A 9,015-nucleotide genomic window follows, 5' to 3' on the forward strand; every position below is an offset into this window, starting at 1 on the left:
CTTTTAATGGGGAGGGATAAAGAAATGTTTTGTGTTGATTAATGCAATTGGTGGTGGCTATTTGTAATACAAATTTCTTTATCCATTGGGTCATGTGCTCACCTAGGTACATACAATATCATATGTAATCCCGAGACTAGATTGCATGGGGAAGTGGAAGATCCATTCAATCTTGTGGTGGGGGGGGTGTTAAGTGAAAGTTATTTGGTGAAAGGTGGTTAGTTTAGGGTGTTAAGTGTAAAAAGGTAGTGTCTAAAGTGTCCATAATGTCAACTCACGTGTCTCACAAAATCCCAAGTTGAATATGTAAGAGATATTAGAGATTTTGAATTTATCTTGGGTGTGGGACTATATGTACCGAAAATCAGCCAAGGGAGGGAGGTTAAGTGTATTATTTGGGGGGTAAATAAGTTACTTAGTGGGAGTTTAATGTTATGTCTAACGTTTAGCGCGTACCGGGTCTTATGTAAGGCGTTATAGTGCTCAGGGACCATAACTAGCCCAGAAAAAGTGTAACAATGTTTTTATTAATATTTTTGTGTTCAGGGTAAAGTCCGGTTTTTGGTCGGATACTGATCCGTTAAAGTGTCAAACAAAGCTTTAAAGTGTCTTTATTATTATTTTTAGTGACACAATGAATTCCCGACACTTTGGAAAGTGTCTAGTATTATTTACCCATGTTTTTGCACTTTACTAGTTAAATATAATGCTGAATTTTGTGGTAAAGTGCAGGATTTTGTGTTTTTAGAAAGCTATTTTTGGCACATCCGGTCACTATAACTATCACCTAGTGACGCAGTTCTACAATCCTCACCTCCCTACACTTCCTACTAGTGTAGTAAACTATTCCCGGCTCATACTGGCCTTAGAGACAGTATCTGTCTGATGCTGGCTATATCAGCATGTTTAATAGGTTATCCGTTCATTGTGCTACTGTGCTTTTGTGCATCAAATTTGTCACTAAAGTTTTGTTGTAAATAATGGAGTGACAACTAATAAAGTATGATGCATGTATGTGTACGTATCAGTAATCATGTAGCAGTTCATTCACAACTGTAAGCAAGCATAGTAATTAAGCAGTAATTAAATATTAATTAATTCGTACGGATACCTGATTTGGTGAGGGTTGTCACATTCTCCCCCCGTTAGAAAAATTTCGTCCTGAAATTTTAGGCTCTGCTTCTAGTTGCAGGGTTCTTGGGAAATTAGTGGGGGTACTTTTCTTTCATTCGGTCCTCACGCTCCCAGGTGTATTCAGGACCATGTCTTGCGTTCCAACGAACTTTGACGAGCTTGACACTGCTCCGACGGGTTTTGTTGATCTTCCAATCTGTAACCTCAACCGGTTCTTCGACAAAATGGAGCGTGTCGTCAATATGGATCTCGTCTTCGGGAATAACAATAGTATCTTGCGTTGGACTTTTCTTCAGATTTGATACATGAAATGTATCGTGAACGCCATTCAGTTCGGCAGGTAAGTCCAGCTTGTACGCTACTAACCCAATTCTTTTTAGAATCTTGAATGGACCAATATACCGCGGATTCAACTTTCCACGCTTCCCGAAGCGTGCCACACCCTTCCAGGGTGATACCTTCAACAATATCATATCGCCTACCACAAATTCTAGAGGTTTCATTCTTCGGTCCGCGTAACATTTCTGACGATCACGAGCCACCTTGATGCGATCTCGGATCTGTGCAATCTTGTCTGTGGTTTCCTGGACCACATCAGGACCAACCAATTGTCTATCACCTGCATCAGACCAACAAAGCGGTGATCTGCACTTGCGGCCATATAAGGCTTCAAATGGTGCGGCACCAATACTGGTGTGGTAGCTGTTGTTGTGTGAAAACTCGACCAATGGTAAATGTTTATCCCAGCTACCGCCCAAATCCATAACGCAAGCTCTCAGCATATCTTCCAATGTTTGTATCGTTCGTTCTCTTTGTCCATCGGTCTGTGGGTGAAACGTAGTGCTCAGATTCAATTGTGAGCCAAAAGCTTCTTGGAAGGATTGCCAAATCCTTGATACGAACCTTCCGTCTCTATCAGAGATAATTGAGAGAGGCACTCCATGGCGTGTAACAATTTCTCTCATATAAATTTCTGCCAACTTGCTCGTATTATCCTTCTCCCTGATAGGTAAGAAGTGTGCAGACATTGTTAATCGGTCCACTATTACCCAAATAGTGTCATGACCTCTTGGCGTTCTTGGCAACTTTGTTATAAAATCCATGGAAATTTGTTCCCATTTCCATGTGGGAATTTCAGGTTGTTGCAGAAGTCCCGAAGGCTTCTGGTATTCTGCTTTAACTTTGGCACATGTTAAACACTTGCTCACGTAAACAGCAACGTCGCCTTTCATCCTAGGCCACCAATAGTAATCTTCAAGATCCTGGTACATCTTATCCGCTCCTGGAGGGATAGAGTACCGTGATTTGTGTGCCTCATCAAAGATAACTTTTCTTAAACCACCAAACAGAGGAACCCAAATCCTTTTCATAAGACATAACGTTCCTTCCTCGTTTGGCACTAATTGCTTCTCCATCCCACGGAGATAATCTTCTTCAAGGTTTCTTTCCTTAAGTGCTTCTTTCTGCGCGGCACGAATGCGCAAGGAAAGATCTGTTTGTATAATCATCTCTAAAGCCCTAACCCTTATGGGCTTGATCCTTTCTTTTCGACTTAGGGCGTCGGCGACCACATTCGCCTTCCTGGATGATACTTAATTTCACAGTCGTAATCGTTCAGCAACTCGACCCATCTTCTATGTCTCATATTCAACTCCTTCTGGTCGAATATGTGTTGTAGGATCTTATGATCTGTAAAAATTGTACATTTCGTACTATATAAGTAGTGTCTCCAGATCTTTAATGCAAATATCACTGCGCCAAGTTCCAAATCATGTGTGGTATAATTCTTTTCATGTACCTTCAGCTGGCGTGATGCGTAAGCAATAACTTTCTAGCGTTGCATCAACACGCAACCCAATCCTTGACGCGAGGCGTCACAGTACACCACAAAATCGCCAGTACCTTCCGGTAGTGCTAAGATTGGCGCATTACAAAGCTTATCTTTCAATAGCTGGAACGCTTCTTCCTGTTTGATTCCCCAATCAAACTTCTTATCTTTTTGTGTGAGGAGCGTCAATGGTTGAGCGATCTTCGAAAAATCCTCAATGAACCTTCGATAGTAGCCAGCCAAACCCAAGAATTGTCGAATCTCGGTTGGCGTATTTGGGGTTTCCCAATTCTTGATCGCTTCGATCTTGGTGGGGTCCACATGAATTCCATCCCCATTCACCACATGTCCAAGGAATTGGACCTCACGTAGCCAAAACTCGCACTTAGAGAATTTGGCATACAATTGTTCCTTCTTCAGCAACTCCATAACGCATCTTAAGTGCTGTTCGTGCTCAGCCTTTGTCTTTGAATAAATCAAAATGTCATCGATAAACACAATCACGAACTTATCCAAGTATGGCTTGCAAACTCTGTTCATTAGATCCATGAAAAATGCAGGCTCGTTTGTTAACCCAAACGGCATAACTAGGAACTCGTAATGTCCGTAACGAGTTCTGAAGGCTGTCTTCGGGATACTTTCCTCTTGTATCCTTAACTGATGGTATCCAGATCGAAGATCGATCTTAGAGTAAAAGCTTGAACCTTGGAGCTGATCGAATAAATCATCTATTCTTGGCAGAGGGTATCTATTCTTGATCGTTAGCTTATTCAACTCCTGGTAGTCAATGCACATATGGAAACTACCGTCTTTCTTTTTGACAAACAGGACCGGAGCTCCCCAAGGTGAGAAGCTTGGTCTGATGAATCCTTTGTCTAGCAACTCTTGAAGTTGTGTTGACAATTCCTGCATCTCTGACGGTGCAAGTCTATAAGGTGCCGTAGCTACAGGTGCGGCGCCTGGAACTAAGTCAATGTGAAATTCCACTTGCCTTTGGGGTGGAAATCCTGGCAAGTCCTCTGGGAAGACTTCCGGATATTCCCTCACGATAGGGATGCCTTCGATTTTCGGCTCAGCAGCTTTCTTATCCACGATGTGTGCCAGGAAGGCAGCACATCCCTTTTGTAAACACTTTCGCGCCTTCAGGCAGCTGATGATTCTTAAAGGTGTATCACGTTTCTCTCCATGAACTACTATTGTTTCTCCATCTTCGGTTGGGATGCGAACGACCTTTTCGTGACAAATAATTTCTGCCTTGTTGCTAGATAACCAATCCATTCCTACTACCACGTCGAAGCTCCCCAGCTGGACTGGTAGTAGATCCAAAGCAAACTCACGCTCTCCCAACTCGATTACACAACCTCTGACAACTTCATTGGCTTCTACCAACTTTCCATTAGCCAATTAGATTGAGTAGGGAATATCTAATTTACTAGCGGCTAGACCAAGCATATTCTTAAACTCTAATGATACGAAGCTGTAATTGGCACCAGTATCAAATAAAACAGATGCAAATCATTGGTTTATAGGGAACGTACCAGTAACAACATTGGGATCCTGGCGCGCTTCCCTCGCTTCGATATTGAAAACTCTTCCCCGGGCTTGGTTCAATTCTGGACAGTTTCTCTTATAGTGCCCAATGTCACCACAGTTAAAAAAACCTGGTCTTTGCCCGTTTCCACCTCCATTTCCAGCTTGATTGTTGTTGTTTCGGTTCGCATTACCAGCCTGATTCACATTGTTGCCTCGATTCCCATTTCCTCCATTGTTACCCTGTGGGCGATTCCCAATACCACCACGATTATTATTTCTGTTCCCAAATCCTCCTTGGCCTCCCCGGCCAACATTGGCCCAACAAGAATCCTTCGAGTGGCCAGCCTTCCCACATGCTTCACATACTTTTGAACCACACCGGCCAGAATGGTGACGCTGACAGGTGTTGCACTTGGGATGTGTACCCACATATCCCTTTCCTTTCCTTCCAGTACCAGCTGTAGCTTGGACTGGTGCGCTTGGTTCTCCTTTCTTAACAACCCCACTAGTGCCTTTTTTGAAGTTCGAGAACTTTCGTTTGTTACCCCCGGATGACTCGACGTGAGTCTCCTTTTTCTTTGACTCAACATCAGAAAACTTGTTTAGGCGGATAGCCTCCTCCGTGAGAGCCACACTCAGATCAATTGCCTCAGTAATTGTTGCCGGCTTTGAAGAAGTCACCATACTTATGATTGGAGGAGCTAAACCCCAAATGAAGCGCTCAATCCGCTTGAATTCTGGTGTGACCATATAAGGTACCACATGTGACAGATCGTGAAACCTTTGAACATACGCTGCGATTTTCGGACCTTCCATCTTCAAATGCCAAAACTCAGTTTCCAATCTTTGAATTTTAGTGCGAGAGCAATACTTTCTTCGCATGAGCTCTTTAAGCTCAGTCCATGTCATTGCATAGGCAGCGGCTTCACCAAGGGTTTGGACTTGTAAATTCCACCATGACATGGCTCCGTCCAAGAATAGCCCCGAAATGTAGGTAACTTGCTGTTCTGGAGCGCATTTGCTCATGCGGAGAACTGACTCTGTCTTCTCGGCCCATCAAACAAAAGCAACAGCACCTCCGGTGCCATCAAAGTTGACAGGCTTCCAGTCTAGGAACTGCTTGTTGGTGCACCCTGCACATACGTTAGAATATTCAAATGGTGTTAGCAAACTTGCTAGAGATTTCCAATTGTATCATGGTATGTCTTAATGACTTAGTATTACCATGAGGCGGATTGTTGTTGCCGGTATTGCCAGAATTACTTCCGCCAGCTCCTCCTTGGGAGGCGGCGTATTGCGCGATGGCGGCCGCGATGACCTGCTGAAGTTCTGCCTCATTGGTAGGCATGCGGGTTTGACGTCTTGGTGGCATCTTCTAAAAGATGGTTCACGTTGGTCAGGCCGTAGTAAGTAATGCGTACGCATATAACAATAGTACTAATACATAACATCTCATGTTAAAATAAACCAAACACACAACATCCCATGTTATAAATAAATCAATCACACAACATCCCATGTTATAAATAAATCAATCACAAAACATCCCATGTTATAAATAAATCAACCACATAACATCTCATGTTATAGAACATAAATAATCAATCAAACATCATATGTGATGAGAATGCTGCGATTGCATTGCCATAAATCGAGACCACGAAGTAAAGTTTACAAGTACATAACTGTAACATACAACATCAACGACTAAGGGCTACATCACCCCAGTCCAAAATATCAAATCCATGTCAACAATATCCCATATACATAACAACAAAAGTCATGATCAATATGCAGTCTCCAAAAAGCTGTGCAGTCTGTGCAATCGCCGTCTTCTCAACAAAAGTCCACCCGTGCTGTACAAAATAGCCCTACGCTGATGGCAGTGGAGGAGGGGGAAAATGAGAATAGAACAAACGGCGCATGTGGAGCCAATCCTCCTCCGTGGCTCGGTGAGAACGCAACAAGAAAGCTATCTGCTGCTCCTGAGTCCAAAAACGTGCAGCAGAGTCTGGTGACTATAACTAGTGACGCAGTTATGGATTAATGTCTTTAGGAAATAGTTAGACAACTATTTCGTAATTACATTTCGTAATTATTTGGTAAATATATTCCTTCCCAAGGATGGGGATTTTAATACATGTGCGTTCGTATAACTTCGAAATATATTATTAAGTCTCACTTATAATATATTCTAATTCTTTCTCTAAAATATAAATATTTTTCCCAAAAATATTAAATTTTATTACATATAATTTTCCCAAAATAATTTCCTTGTCAAAATACACACTTATGAGTATTTTCTAAAAATACGTAAGTTACAGTTACAGTTCGTGTGGTAATAATAATACCGGTGTAACTTAAATAATTATTGTGAAGGCGTTCGTATTATTTTGGAGTCGTTGATATTCAGTAATATTATTTTTACCCTAAAAATAATATTTACGTAGTTCACAAAATAATGATAAAAATCTCACAAGTGTTGTTATGAAGAAAAATATATACTAAATATATATTTTAGCAAGTTTTATTTGTGAAAATCCCACCTCCGACACTTGGAAGTTTCGTAATAAAAATCATGGCAAAGTTTGTTTGGAAAACAAGTCAAAAATATCTTTATAAACACTTGTCACCAAAAATATTCTAAGTGTTATTTTCTGGAAAAATTTCGCCAGAGCTTCCTCTATAACTGGAGGTATCCACGCTTACAAACGTATCATTTTCTTTTCAAAAATCATTCAAATCAACCAACAATTTACTAAACAATGTTACACTAGTCAAGTGCCAAAAACAATGCATTTTTCATGACAACATAAACTTGACGTTTCATAAAAATGCATAGTAATTTAGTGGTGTGTTTAGTGGGTTTAGTCACCCTCCAAAGTGTGCTTATTTTTGTAAAACTCTCGTTCTCGGGTTTTTTAGAGGTTCACAACTTGTGAACTTATTTTACAAAAATATCTATTTACAACTTTTTCATGTCTTACAAGTTTACATATACTTATTTCTTCTAAAAATAGTGTAAAAATCATGACTTTTCAAAAACCCGTCTTTTAACTAGGTTTGTCTAGAAAAATCATTTGTAAATGTCGGGTCCATAAGACCATCTACTGACATAGTTTATTTATTTTTCAAGTACTCATTTTGTTACCAAGTTTATATGAAACATGGAGGTGATTCTTTTATGTAAAACATTTATCACCTCCTATCTTGTTAACATAAGTTTTTAATCTTGTCTTAACAAGTTTAACCATAATGTTAAACATCCTATGACTAGTAATCACCAATAAATAACAACAACATCAAACAACTTTTTTTTTTTAACAAGAGTTCATCTTATTTCATCTTTATATTAGCTTTATGTTCAAGTTGTGTTCATGATCTTTTAATGTTCTTGTAGTTACAACACAACATAGCTATTAACCACAATAAATATAAAATAAAAGATGATCAAAGAGGTTTACTACTAGCTTTGAAGCTAGGGAAGAAACTAGGCGAAAAATGAGTGGTTAAAGACAAACGAGAGAGGTCCTTGGCAATCCGTGTGCTCCACACCTTCTAAAACACGCTTGTGCACCTTGTAGATTACTTGGAACACTTGTATCAAAATAAAAAAAAAGGTGGTGACAAGGGGAGTTCGGCCGAAGCTTTTAATGGGGAGGGATAAAGAAATGTTTTGTGTTGATTAATGCAATTGGTGGTGGCTATTTGTAATACAAATTTCTTTATCCATTGGGTCATGTGCTCACCTAGGTACATACAATATCATATGTAATCCCAAGACTAGATTGCATGGGGAAGTGGAAGATCCATTCAATCTTGTGGTGATGACTAAGGAATTGTATATTGGGGGGGGGGTGTTAAGTGAAAGTTATTTGGTGAAAGATGGTTAGTTTAGGGTGTTAAGTGTAAAAAGGTAGTGTCTAAAGTGTCCATAATGTCAACTCATGTGTCTCACAAAATCCCAAGTTGAATATGTAAGAGATATTAGAGATTTTGAATTTATCTTGGGCGTGGGACTATATGTACCGAAAATCAGCCAAGGGAGGGAGGTTAAGTGTATTATTTGGGGGGTAAATAAGTTAATTAGTGGGAGTTTAATGTTATGTCTAGTGTTTAGCGCGTACCGGGTATTATGTAAGACGTTATAGTGCTCAGGGACCATAACTAGCCCAGAAAAAGTGTAACAATGTTTTTATTAATATTTTTGTGTTCAGGGTAAAGTCCGGTTGTTCGGTTGGATATTGATCCGTTAAAGTGTCTTTATCATTATTTTTAGTGACACAATGAATTCCCGACACTTTGGAAAGTGTCTAGTATTATTTACCCATGTTTTTGCACTTTACTAGTTAAATATAATGCTGAATTTTGTGGTAAAGTGCAGGATTTTGTGTTTAAAACATATTTTTGGCACATCCGGTCACTATAACTATCACCTAGTGACGCAGTTCTACAATCCTCACCTCTCTACACTTCCTACTAGTGTAGTAAACTATTCCCGGCTCATACTGGCCTTAGAG

The sequence above is a fragment of the Helianthus annuus genome, chromosome 4 (assembly GCF_002127325.2).
Source record: "Helianthus annuus cultivar XRQ/B chromosome 4, HanXRQr2.0-SUNRISE, whole genome shotgun sequence".
In the NCBI taxonomy this organism is placed as follows: Eukaryota; Viridiplantae; Streptophyta; class Magnoliopsida; order Asterales; family Asteraceae; genus Helianthus; species Helianthus annuus.